Source organism: Balaenoptera ricei, chromosome 14, assembly GCF_028023285.1.
Source record: "Balaenoptera ricei isolate mBalRic1 chromosome 14, mBalRic1.hap2, whole genome shotgun sequence".
In the NCBI taxonomy this organism is placed as follows: domain Eukaryota; kingdom Metazoa; phylum Chordata; class Mammalia; order Artiodactyla; family Balaenopteridae; genus Balaenoptera; species Balaenoptera ricei.
This window is the reverse complement of record NC_082652.1, coordinates 51019821-51034264: the sequence shown is the minus strand read 5'-3', so window position 1 is coordinate 51034264 and position 14444 is coordinate 51019821. Positions and strand designations below refer to the sequence as shown.

At 43.2% G+C, this 14444-nt stretch overlaps 1 protein-coding gene across 2 annotated transcripts in view; it reads right to left on the bottom strand.

Moving 5' to 3' along the window:
- The window catches only part of GALNT1 (polypeptide N-acetylgalactosaminyltransferase 1), a 129394-nt gene extending 116213 nt beyond the window's left edge, over positions 1-13181 (bottom strand). Inside the window, exon 1 of one of the 2 annotated variants that reach the window (XM_059895605.1) lies at positions 13128-13181. The gene's annotated coding sequence lies outside the window, so the exon portion shown is untranslated. The remainder of the gene's footprint in view (positions 1-13127) is intronic. The other variant, XM_059895604.1, reaches the window with a different exon arrangement.
- Positions 13182-14444: the final 1263 nt, after the last annotated feature.

Here is a 14444-nt window from a genome sequence, read left to right as displayed (position 1 = left end):
ACCCACCTACATGTATTTTAAAGTTCAATTCTGATGTCAATCAACAGTCCATCAAAATCCTTCAATGTCTCCCTACTGTCCTCCAAATAATGTCCATATTCTTCTGCTTGGTATTCAAAGACCCTATTAATCTTGTCCACACTATTCTAACCAGGCAATCTAGCTTAGTGGTTAAAACCATAAACTCTGGAGCCAGACTGCCATGTTAAATGCACAGACACAGGGAAGGTGCACATCCCAGCTTCACCACTTAACTTCCCTGGGCTACAGTTCCTCCATCCTTCATCTAAACAATGGGGATAGGGCTTCCCTGGTGGTGCAGTGGTTGAGAATCTGCCTGCCAATGCAGGGGACACAGGTTCGAGCCCTGGTCTGGGAGGATCCCACGTGCCGCGGAGCAGCTGGGCCCGTGAGCCACAACTACTGAGCCTGCGCGTCTGGAGCCTGTGCTCCGCAACAAGAGAGGCCGTGATGGTGAGAGGTCCGCGCACCGCAATGAAGAGTGGCCCCCGCTCGCCGCAACTGGAGAGAGCCCTCGCACAGACACGAAGACCCAATACAGCCAAAAAGAAAGAAAGAAAGAAAGAAGCTTTCATTTAAAAAAAATAAATAAATAAAATATAAACAATGGGGATAATGATAAGAGTAGTTACCTCTAAGGACTGTTATAACGATTAAATGAACTAGTGTACATAGAACACTTGGAATAGTGCCTGGCACTGATCAGTGCTACACACGTTGTGTCTTATTTATGTTTTGCAGCACCATCTCCAACTGTCAATAGCTTACATCCCAGTCTATCTGAACCAACTCCTTGTTTCTCTAATACTCCTCAAACTTCTCCTTCTGAGGTAAGAGCCCACGACACCAGCTGATAAACACTGGCTGATAAGCTGCCAGTATTACACCCCTTCCTCTAACTCAAGGACATCTCCAGTCGAACGCTTCTACCACAAAGCTCCTTTCTCTCCAGGAGTGTCCTTATAGCTCATGCACTGAAATGCCCCAGAGGCTGCTCATCACAGGATTTCCAGCCCTATTCAGAGACTCCTAGTCTACAATTAACCATCCTCTTCTTCCCTCTACTTTCTCACTCCTCTCCCAAGTTTCAGATCAGAGACCATCTTACCACCATTCTCCATGCCGAGTGGCAAAACTGTTTTAGTTCTCTTATGCCCCTATTTCTGGGTAGAAGTTGAAACTCTCATGGCTGTTCTCCCTACAACAGTCCTATTTCATCAGGTATTGTTCTCCCTGCATGGAAACACTTAAAATAATTAAAACTAATTCTGCGGCTTGACTATGAGCAGAATATGGACTTCTCTCTGAAGCAGTCAGGCCTCACCTACCCTCTACAGCCCCTGCCACACACAGGGACTGGTAAATACTAGAAAAGTGTTTATTGGTAACTCACGAATCCCTAGAGGCGGAAAAATGAGAGTTACGACATTCCCAGAAAATTTCACTCACTCTTTAACCTTAAGAGAAACAATGAATATAAACTGCAATGTGCAATTTCCAAAGACCAATCCAATAACTTAGCATGTGGCTTTACCAACAAATGCAAATTCTACTCCTATTTATAACTGAACTGATACTTAAAAAAAAATTTTTTTTTAACGAGAAGAAAGTCCTAACTACCAAGGACACAAAGATCTAGCAAAAACCATGACATCTAAACTAAAGAACTACCTTCAATTCACCTCAAGGCTCCCCAAAAGGGTTTATCTAGTGTCTCTTAGTGTTTATCCCATAGCTAAGGTCGCCAACCAAAAGATTACATACCAGAAACCTATATTTACACATCTTTACAGAACCAAAAACCACCATATGTTCTCTATGTAACATTAGAAGTTATAATTACAATGACTGTAAAGGATTCTTATAAACACTTGTAGGAATTTATTCTATAACATAACATTTTATAAGAACTCTAAAAATTAAAGGAGAAATAAGTCACATAAAATCAGAGGTGCACTCTGAACTCTGATCGCTAATGTAACAGCTACCCTAAAACATTCTTTCTCCTTAAGGATTAAAAGGGTTTCACATTGAAGACATCCCTACAAAAATACAAGGAAAATAGCAGAGGAGAAACTAAACTGAATGGCTGATCACTGACTTCTAGTTTCAAAAAGAATCAAGTAGTCATACCCTAGGCAGTGCTAGTCAAAGTGTGGTCCTTAGACAGCAAACTGCTTGCACCTACTCCATGAAGAGTAAGCACAGAGATTGAGAGTAAGCATTTAGAAACTTTGACGGCAATGTTACAGAACTTTTACATCTACTAAATCTAACAATAAAAAATTGTAAGTTATATATTGTAGGCTTTTAATTTCATTTTTCTTATAATTCATACTTTACATATGTTAGAAAAGAATCAGCCTGTGACAAAGGGAAAATGTTAAAAACTGGTCCTTCAGGGACATTTGCTTCCAGGAAAATGGAGTAGATGTACTTTTCCTTATTTCTCCCACTAACTACAACTAAAAATTCTAGACAGTGCGTATGAAACAAACATAAGAAGACTCTTAAATGTGGAGAGAAGAAGGCAGACTGGCAAGGCCTCAGGCCCTGAGGAACAACACAGTGGTGACTACCCTGGGTTTTATTTTTGCCTCATATATCCCAAACTTGGAAGTGAAGAAGCTGGCCAACTGGAAATGCCAACAGTCACAGACAAAAAAAAAGCCCAACAAAAGCCTGCTCTCTCTAGCCAAAGGACCAAAAAAGGGACATCTTAGCAAGACAGAACACGCTAAGGGAAAAAAATGACTCTACTCCAGACAAAAACCACAGAAAAAACTGTGGCCCACCGAGGCCAGCAAAGTTCAGGTAGGTTGCTTAGATTTCCATATACTCACCAGGCTGTAACAAGGCACCCCAACCCCATCCACACTAGACTGGTGCTAAGGAGGCCAAGTAGGGAGCCCAGGCTTTTATCCATGTCAGCTGGTAACAAGGCACCCTTCCACATCATGTCCCCTGAGGATCCTGAACCTCTAACCCCATCTGACAGTAACAAAACACTCTACTTCTTGGGTCGAGGGAGGCCAAGTGGGGAGGCTGTACTTCTAATTCCTCCTAGCAATAACAAGGTAGCACCACATGCCACCCCTACCCCTGCTGGAGTGGTGTCAAAAAAAAGCCAGCTAAAACAAAGGCTTAAATAAGATCCAGAATTTCATAGAATATGAAAATTTCCAAGTTTTAATTAAAAAAAAAACAAAAAGACACTCACCATACCAAAAGCCAGGATGCCCTCAAACTAAATGAAAAAGACATTAATAGATACCAACGCCAAAATGACAGAGATGTCAGAATTATCTGAGAATGATTATAATGCAGCTGTGACAGAAATGCTTCAACAAGAAATTTCAAAATAAATAAATAAAAACAAATAAATAACCTCAACAAAGAAACAGAAGATACAATTAAAAACAAAATGGAAATTTTAGAGCTGAAAAGTACTGAAATGAAAAGCTAAGTTGATGAACTCAACAGCAGAATGGAAGGGACAAAGAAACTGGAAGATACAAAAGCAGAAATTACTCAAACTGAACAACAGAAAGAAAGAAACTAAAGAAAATTGACAGCCTTAGGAACCTGTGGGACCATAACAAAAGATCTAACATTCAAGTCATCAGAGTCTTGAAAAGAAAGAAAGTTTGCTGAAAAAGCACTTGCACTCAGGAAATAATGGTGAAAACTTCCCAAATTTGGAAAGAGACACAAACCTACAGGTTCAGGAAGCTGAGTGAATGCAAACAGGATAAACCCAAAGAAATCCAAACCAACATTTATCACAATTAAATTTCTAAAAACTAAAAATAAAGAAAAAATCCTGAGGACAGTGTTAGATAAAAGACACCTTAACTACAGAAGAAAAACTATTCAGACAGTGGATTTCTCATCAGAAACCATGGAGGCCAGAGGTAAGTGGTACAACATTTTTCAACTGCTGAAAGAAAAGATCAACACAATCCTATATCCAAAGAAAATATCCTTCAGGAATGAAGAGCAAATCAAGTCATCCCGAAATAAAGGAAAACAAAGAAAATCTGTCACCAGTAGGCATACCCTTAAGAATGGCTAAAGGAAGTTCTTAAAAACAAAAAAGAAATGATAAGAGAAGGAATCTTGACACATCAAGAGAAAACACAGTAAGCAAAAATACAGATAAATAGGCTTTCCTTATCCCCTTGAGTTTACTCATTTATGTTTGTGAAAGCAAAAACTATAACACAGTGTCTAGTGTACTTGTAAATGTTTTTAAAAGAAATAAATACAATTGTATTAAAATGTGGGCGGGTAAAGGGATGTATAGGGAAGTAAGGTTTCTGTGCTTCATCTGAACAGGAAAAATGATGACACCACTAGACAATGATTAGCCAGGTATATATAATGTAATACCTAAATCAACCAGTAAAAATACTTTTAATTTAAAAAAACTATACAAAGAAATACACTCAAAAACACTAATAAATTAAAATGGAATTGTAAAAAAAAAAAAAAATGCTCAAGTAACCCACAGGAAGCTGGGAGGAGGAGCAGTGGGGGAATACCCAGAGAAACAAAATACAGAGGGAATAAACAAAAAATTAAATGGCAGACTTAAGCTCTAACAGATCAATAATAACATTCATTGTAAATGGTCTAAATGCATCAATGAAAAAGACAAAGATTGCTAGAATCAACTAAAAAACATGATCCAACTATATGCTGTCTACAAGACACTTAATTCAAACATAACAGTTTAGGCAGGTTGAAAGGAAAAGAATAGAAAAGGATATATCATTCAAACAAAGGAAAGCAATCAAAGGAAAAAGAAAAGTAGCAGTTATGTTAATATCAGATAAAAGTAGAATTCAGAGCAAAGAGAATTACTAGAGACAGAGAAGGACATTATGTAGTGACAGAAAGTGTCAACCCACCACGAAAACACAGCAACCTTAAATGTGTATGCAGCAGAGAGCTGCAAAACATGTAAAGCTAAAAACTGATATAACCTAAAAGGAGAAACAGACAAATCCACAAATATAGTTGAGACTTCAACATCCCTCTCTCAAGAGTTGATAGAATACCTAGGCAGAAAACCAGCAAGGGTATAGAAGAACTCAACAACACTATCAACCAACAGAATGTAATCAACATATATGAAACATTTATAAAACACTCCACTCAACAGCAGAAAACACATTCTAATCAAGTGTCCACAGAACATATACCAAGATAGACTATATTTTAAGCCATAAAACAATCCTAAACACATTTAAAAGAACTGAAACATACAGAGTGTATTCTCCAACCACAACAGAATCGAAGTAAAAACCAAAAACAGAAAGATAACAGGAAAATCTCCAAACACCTGGAAACTAAACAACACACTTCTAAATAATCCATGGGTCAAAGAAGTCTCAGAGAAATAAAAACATATATTGAACTGAGTGAAAATAAAAATAAAACAGAATTTGTGGGACACAGCTAAAACAGTGCTTAGAGGAAAATTTATACTGCTAAATGCCCCCATGAATATAAATGCAAAAAGTCCTCAACAAAATATTAGTAAATAGAATTCAGCAAAATATAAAAGGGATAATACACCATGGCCAAGTGGGGTTTATTCCAGGAATGCAAGGCTGGCTCAATTAAAAATCAATCAAAATAATCCATCATATCAATAGGCTAAAGAAAAAAATTACATGACCATATAAAGATCAATGCGCAAAAAGCACTTAATGAAATTCAACACCCATTCATGACAAAAACTTTCAGAGAGACAGGAACAGAAGGGAACGTCCTCAACTTGATGAAGAGCATCTAGAAAAACCCTACAGTTAACACTATACATAATACTGTGTAGTATAAGTACCTGACAATTAGCTTTTTTGATTGTACAACGTAAATGCCTGACATTAAGCTTTTGATGTCCCAGGCATCCAGTTCAAAGACATCCATCTTGAATAAACACATTGCCAGCTACACAGCTAGATAAAGAGCCATGCCGCCCCACCCATAAAGTTACGTTTTTTTTGTTTTTGTTTTTTCTTTAAGAGAGCTCTAGTCATTAGATAACTGACCATTTGACAGCTTGCTTTTTCCTTCCTGTGCCCTAATTCCTGCTCTTATGTCTTACATTCACCAATAAAGAGAGAACCCACAAAACCCTAGGCCCCTCACCATCAACCCCAAAAAAAGCAGAAACCCAGGTCTGCACTCTTTACCCACAACCTCGTTGTGTGGCCTCAGGCATGCCATGTACCCTCCTCCAGGACCTGTAATAAGCCTTTTTTTTTCAAACTTCCCTTATGGCTGTTGCAGAGGTGTGTCTTACAATCACTGTAAGAGCACAAGGGCCAGTCCAGACACAAAACTGGCTCCAAAAGGGGAAATGTCTGTGTGGGGGCTCACCACAGGCCCAGGTGAGTGCCAGTCATTTCTAGCCAATAGCATCACTATGGACTGGCAGAGACTAACCCAAAACATAGTGAAAGACTGAATGCTTTCTCCCTAAGATCAGAAACAAGGCAATAACGTCCTCTCCTATTATTCTTATTAGACATAGTACTAGAAGTTTTCGCCAGTGCAATCAGGCAGGAAGAGGAAGTAGACAGCATGCAGATTGAAAAGGAAGAAATAAAACTGCCCCTATGTAGACAAGACATGGTTGTCTACTTAGAAAGTCTCAAGGAATCTACAGAAAAACTCCTAGAACTAAAAAATGGGTTCCGCAAGACTGCAGGATACAAGATCAACATAAGAAAGTTAATACTTCTCTCTACTAGCAATAAACACATTGACACCAAAATTTAAAATACAATACCATTTTTTAACAACTTTATTGGAGTATAATTGCTTTAAAATGTTGTCTTACTTTCTGCTTTACAACAAAGTGAATCAGCTATACATGTACATATATCCCCATATCCCCTCCCTCTTGTGTCTCCCTCCCACCCTCCCTAACCCACCCCTCTAGGTGGTCACAAAGCACCGAGCTGACCTCCCTGTGCTATGTGGCTGCTTCCCACTAGCTATCTATTTTACATTTGGTAGTGTATATATGTCCATGACACTCTCTCACTTCGTCCCAGCTTACCCTTCCCCCTCTCCATGTCCTCAAGTCCATTCTCTACGTCTGTGTCTTTATTCCTGTCCTGCCCCTAGGTTCTTCAGAACCATTTTTTTTTTTAGATTCCATATATATGTTAGATACGGTATTTGTTTTTCTCTTTCTGACTTACTTCACTCTGTATGACAGACTCTAGGTCCATCCACCTCACTACAAATAACTCAATTTCGTTTCTTTTTATGGCTGAGTAATATTCCATTGTATATATGTGCCACACCTTCTTTATCTATTCATCTGTCTATGGACACTTAGGTTGCTTCCATGTCCTGGCTATTGTAAATAGTGCTGCAGTGAACATTGTGGTTCATGACTCTTTTTGTTTTTTTTTTTTTTTTTTAAATTTACTTTTTCTTTTTATTATTATTATTATTTTTTAAATTTTGATTTATTTATTTATTTATTTATTTTTGGCTGTGTTGGGTATTCGTTTCTGTACGAGGGCTTTCTCTAGTTGTGGCGAGCAGGGGCCACTCTTCATCGCGGTGCGCGGGCCTCTCACTATCGCGGCCTCTCTTTTTGCGGAGCACAGGCTCCAGACGCGCAGGCTCAGTAGTTGTGGCTCCCGGGCCTAGTTGCTCCGCGGCATGTGGGATCTTCCCAGACCAGGGCTCGAACCCGTGTCCCCTGCATTGGCAGGCAGATTCCCAACCACTGCGCCACCAGGGAAGCCCCATGACTCTTTTTGAATTACAGTTTTCTCAGGGTATATGCCCAGTAGTGGGAATGCTGGGTCATATGGGAGTTCTACTTTTAGTTTTTTAAGGAACCTCCATACTGTTCTCCATAGTGGCTGTCTCAATTTACATTCCCACCGACAGTGCAAGAGGGTTCCCTTTTCTCCACACCCACTCCAGCATTTGTTTGTAGATTTTTTCATGATGGCCATTCTGACTGGTGTGAGGTGATACCTCATTGTAGTTTTGATTTCCATTTCTCTAATGATTAGTGGTGTTGAGCTTCCTTTCATGTGTTTGTTGGCAATCTGTATATCTTCTTTGAAGAAATGTCTATTTAGGTCTTCTGCCCATTTTTGGATTGGGTTGTTTGTTTTTTTTGATACTGAGTTGCATGAGTTGCTTGTAAAATACAATACCATTTTCAATTGTTCAAAATACAAATACTTATATGTAAATCTAACAAAAACCCAACAAAATCTAACAAAACATAGACTTGTATGATAAAACTACACAATGCTAATGAAAGAAATCAAAGATCTAAATAAATGGAGAGACATACCATGTTCATAGATTGGAAGAGACAACAGAGTAAGACATCAATTCTCCCCAAATTGATATACAGTTCTAATGCAATTCCTATCAAAATTCCAGTAAGATTTTTTTATAAATATAAACAAGATTATCCTACAATTTATATGGATAGGCAAAGGAAAGAACAGTTAATACAATTCTGAAAAAGAATGAAGTAGAAGGAATCATTCTACACCTACTTAAGACTTATTATATTGCACAGTAACCAAGACTGTACAATACTGGTGGAGGGACAGACACATAGATCAATGGAACAGAGAACCCAGAAATAAACGCATACAAGTATACCCAACCGATTTTTTTTACAGATATAAAAGCAATTCAATGGAGGAAACAATGTTGCCTTTTCAACCAATGGTGCTATAATAGCCAAACCTGTAAACAACAAATGTCCTTCAACAGGTAAATGGTTAAAAGAACCATAAAAGTACATCCATACTATGAAATACTACTCAGCAATAAAAAGGAAGCAACTATTGATACACCCAATACCTCGATGAGTCTCCAGAGAATTATGCTGGGGGGGGGGGGGGGCGTGGGGGGCAAAAGCCAATTCCAAAAAGTACTTACTATATGACTCCATGTATAAAACATTCTTAAAAGGACAAAATTATAGAAATGGAGAACAGATTAGTGATTGTCAGGACTTAAGGAGTGGATGCAACTGGGAGGGAAGAGGGTATGGCTATAACAGAACAACACGCAGAAACCCTGTGCTGATGGAAATGTTCTGTATCTTGACTATATCAATGCCACTCTCATGGGTCTGATATTGCACTACAGTTTTACATGATACCACTGGGAGCAACTGGGTAAAGGGTACATGGGATCTTTCAGAATTATTTCTTGTAACTGCATGTGGATCTACAATTATGCCACCAAAAAAAGTTTAATTTAAAAAAGCCCAGAGTTTGGGCTTTTTGAGCACTAGCTGTCCCGAACTCCTTGCCTGGTGCCCTGAAATAAATGCTGCACTTTCTTTCATCACTCACACACACACAAAAGCCCAAAACTAGACCTTCACTCACTACTCTAAGATTCATCACCCAAACGTTAACACTTCAGAATAGATCTACCTTCTTAACAACTCTTTATTAATTCTGGCTTTGTGGTGGACTGCGGACACATAGATATAAACGTAAAATATATCCGTACCCTCAAACACCATAAACTCAAGTAGAGTGACAAACACAGGCATAAATCAACAGTGAAAGACTTCATAAAGGAGATGAGATTTGAGCAAATCCTTGAACAAGAGGTAGCACTTACACAAGTGGAAGCGGAGATGGGGATGTCTTGGGAAGAAGAAATCATATGTAAAGACTCGGAGCTAAAAATAAACACAGTGCCTATGAAGAAAGGGGCGTGTGTGTTGTGAAATAAGAAAAAGATGGAGTAAGCAGTGTGGGGGTAACAATGGAAGGTCCCCAAAAGCTGGCGTGAGGAATGCAAATGAGAGAAGACTTCCTTACCAACCCAGCCAACCAAAAGCAAGCAGCTCCCCACCACCACACAAACACAGTCTCTCCAGCACCCTTTACCTTTTCTTTCTAGCACTCATCACAAGTTTAATTATTATGTACTTACCTGCATGTTTATCTAATGCTTTCCAACCCCAGTTATCTTGAGTACCTAAAGCTGGGACTGGCACACAATAAGCGCCCAGTAAATATTAACTGAGTCAATGAACAAACAGTAAGTATTCACTTCTAGTTCCCTTCTATGCAGTTGCCCCAGTCTTCTTTCCTGCATTATCCGTCACTCCGTGCGTCATGGTCCCTCTCTGACCCACTGCCTCTTTTAGCTAATCTCTCCTTTTTCCTAGCTCCTCCACCTCAGCCCAGCTCTTAACCCATCATAAAAAACTCAGTATATTTTAAAATAGTGGTTCACATTTGCAATGTTGTAACACACTTCTGAATCTCAACCAATTAAGAACTGTATCCCAAGAATCTGTTACTGAAAACAGAGCACTACAGTTGTCAGTTGTTACAGAAGCATAATAGATGTATATATTACATAAACAGACAAATACCAGCAGAAATAGCTATTCCTGTCAGGATCTTACTTTCCTGAATATGAGAGCCTTTTCCCAGTATTAGATGATCCTAACTGGTCTGTGGAAAGCTGCCCACTGAAGACAGCCAGGACAGTACTCCTCAAGGCTACCAAAGTTACACAAAACAAGGAAAACTGAGAAACTGCCACAGACCAAAGACTAAGGAATCATGATGACTAAATGCAATGTGGTGCAATGTGGTACCCTGGACAGGATTCTGGAACAGAAAGAGGATATTAATGGGAAAATTGGTGAAATCCAAATAAAGTCTGGAATTTAGTTTTTTTTTTAAATAAATTTATTTATTTATTTATTTATTTTCGGCTGTGTTGGGTCTTCATTGCTGTGTGCGGGCTTTCGCTAGTTGTGGCGAGTGGGGGCTACTCTTTGTTGCTGGCGGGCTTCTCATTGCGGTGGCTTCTCTTGTTGCGGAGCATGGGCTCTAGGCACGTGGGCTTCAGTAGTTGTGGCGTGTGGGCTCAGTGGTTGTGGCTCGCGAGCTTAGTTGCTCCACGGCATGTGGGATCTTCCCGGGCCAGGGCTCAAACCCATGTCCCCTGCATTGGCAGGCGGATTCTTAACCACTGCGCCACCAGGGAAGCCCCTGGAATTTAGTTTTTAAAAAATAATATATATACACATATACATATGTATGTGGCACTAAGATATGATTAAGATTCAAATTTATAAATATTATTTTATATTATTAAAAAGAGAAAGAGATAGGGCATGCAAGGGAACCAGGAAATGAAACTCAGACCAGGGTAGCTGGGGCTTAGAGCTGAAAAACTACACATAGATCTACCTTCATTTTGATTCTGGTCCTATGCTCTTACCCGCTGCCCTGAATATTACCTTGCCTGAATTGCTTGGGATTAACTAGTTTTGACTTCTGAACAGGCTCATTAATATACTCAAGAAGCATTTATTGCTTCTTATTGCTGCTTACCAAGCACTGTGCAGTCTTTGAAGATACATGGCTGGAAAAGGAAGACAAAATCTCTGCTCTCATAAAGCTGACACTCTACTACAGAAGCCAGGCATTTAACAAGTATTTGTGTAAATGATGAGTGTTCCCAAGGCATTCAAAGTTGGCTTAAGAGCCCTACCAAACAATCCATCAGGACATTTGTTAAACCCAGTTATCACTGGTGTTCTGAATAAGGCCTTCAGTATGAAAACAAATCACTTGAGATCTGAGATCTATCACCTGTGACCTGTTAAATCACTTTAACAGACACTCATTCAGTTGATGTGGCTTGGGACCTGAGATTCTGCATTTCTTCCAAACTCCCAGGCGACAGAGAGGCTGCAGCTGGTTCACGAACCACACTTTGCATTAGTAAAGCACTGAAGGTACCACGGAAACATTCCTTAAACTATCATGTAAAATGCAAGCTCCATGAAGCCAAGGACATTTTGCCTCTCCTATTCACCATACTATACCCAGGACTTAAAACTATGCCTCATAGACAGATGGCACTCAACAAATATTTACTGAATAAGCCAATGGATATATGGTCTAAACAAGTGCTGTTCAATAGTAACCACCGGTCACATTTGGCTACTGAACACTTGTAATGTGGCTAGTGAATTTTCAAAACTTTAATTTTAATTAATTTAAATAGCCACACGTGGTTAGTGGCTACCACAATGGACAACCCAAGTCTAGACACAGATGTAATGTAAAGAGCACAGGATTAATAAGACCTAGGTGTGAATCCCAACTCTGCTGCTTAGCTTGCGCCCTGTAAAGTTACAGCTTCTTAGGGCCTCAACTTCATTTGTGAAATGAGGACAAAATACCCACCCATCCCACCCCACCCTCTCAGAGTTCTTGACAAGAATTATTATAGATCAATGTGTTGATATTAAGCATAACGTACGATCTCTGCCCTCCAGAAACAGTTCACAATCACAAAGACTACTCTGACCATTGCCCACACTTGCCAGAAAATGCCAAGCCCGTCTGGTTAGCTTAGCGGCTCTGTGAATGAGGCCAAGGTCACAAGTTCGGAGGAGGGGAACCTTCACTTAGCAAGGTTGACTAGGTAAGAGAGGCAATGACACTGCAAATCATCACAATTCCTGGCAAATCTTTAAATGGGCATTGCATTGATTATGGATGAGTAAATGACATTTCATTCATTCATTCTTCCAGGAAGCTGTACTACATTACCTAACGCCTGCTATTTCCCATCCACAGACGTCTGCTAATTCAGGGCCGGGTCCTCTTCGCGGGTAGTGGGCCGGAAGCCCCCAACCCGGGCCGCCCGTGTGTCCTCCCCTCCCGCGTCGCGCCGGCCGGACGGGGGTCAGCCTGGCACCGCGGCTCCAAGTACCACACCGCCGGACCGAACCCAGGAGCCATATTTAGCTGTATTTTGGTCAATAAAACAAACTTCCGTCTTCTAAAGAAAAACGGTTCTAACTCAATGTCAAACTAGGACGGAAACGCGCTTCTCGCCGCAGCGGCCAACCAGAGACGCCGCGTGTCCAGCAGCCCCCGAGTCCCCGACCCGGACCCCGCGCCCAGCGTGCCCGCGCCCCGGCCGCGCCGGCCACAAAGGGACGGGAGACGCGGACGCGGCCGGGCCTCCTCCTCCTCCTCCCCCGGCCCCGCGTCAGCCGCCGCGGCTCCGGGACGGCCCGGGCGCGGGCGGACACTCACCTCGGTCCGCGCGCGCCGGCGGCGGCGGCGGCGGCGGCGGCGGGCGCTCCTCGGAGCCGGCCCGGGCGGTCGCGGCGCGGTCCCGCGGGCCGCAGCGCGGGCGCTACTCTCGGGCCGCCGTCCGCCGCGCCGCCTCCTCGACCACTGCCGGCGGCTCCCCCGGCGGGCGGGCGGGCCCGACGCGGGCCCCGCCTCCGCCGCGCCTGCCCCCTCCTCCGCGCGGGGCCTCGCGGGCTCGGCGCGCTACTCCGGGCCACCCCGCATGCTGATGCCGCCGCCGCTACCGCTCACTCGGGACCGCCTCAGCACGGCGGTCCGGGGCCGCAGGGCCGCCCACGCAGGCCTCTTGGGCGCGGTCCTCCCGCTCGCGGCGTGCTGGTGGCGGCGGCGGCCCGTGCGGCTGCGCGGGGGAGGCGGGGGCGCCGCGCGCTCACCCGGATGCGGCGCCCCCGCCCCTGCGGCGAGCCCACCTCGGGGCCGCGGCGCTTTCCTCGGGGCCGTGAAGGTTCCGGCTTCTCGGCGCCTCTACCTCTGCCTGTCCCACCCGCGGCGAGGCGCGGAACCCGGGGGCCGGAGCGAGGGCCTCCGGGCGGCGCTGCCGGTTCTGTCCCGGGCGGGAGCCTGGGTCTGTGACGGGCTCGGCCGTGAGGTCCGGGCCGGGTGGTCTCCACCTGAACCTGTGCACGGACAAAGGGGCTGCCGCCGCAAGTGAAGTACAGCTCGGGCCGTTTCACGTCGAGCAGGTCGCGGGGTGGGAGGAAAGGACGGTGCCCTCACCGCGCCGACGAGATCTTCGGATCGATCCCGGGGCCGAGGCCAGGGCTGATCCTGACCCGCGAGCGGTCGACGAGGACTCGGAGCTGGAGGACGGTCAGCGGCCCCTTGGTCTGGCCGAGCTGAGCGCTGCGCCCGGCGACGGGGATGCAGGAGGTCCAGGACCCAGGGTGGGCGGCGAGAGGGGAGGCCACCGACCGGCAAAGCCGGAAGAGGCAGCCAGGCCTTGGGGGACAAAAACAACCCCGGCCCCCGCAGGATAGGGGCTGTTTAGGGCAGTGTCTCCCACGTAGTTCTGAGAGGGGCCCTTCCACTGTGCCCCCTTGGGAAACACTCTTCCTTGGCACTAATTCCAGTACCTAGCCGTACCTTAACCTGAAGAGAAGACGCAGCCTGGTCCTCTGTCACTCACTAGGCATGACCAACTGTTCTTTTAATAAATTTTCTACTTGAATCATTCAGAGGTTTTTGTGTTTTGCTTGCCAGCGATGAAACTAATGTTTATAATATTTAAATGGTCCCATTTTTATATTTTAAATAAAG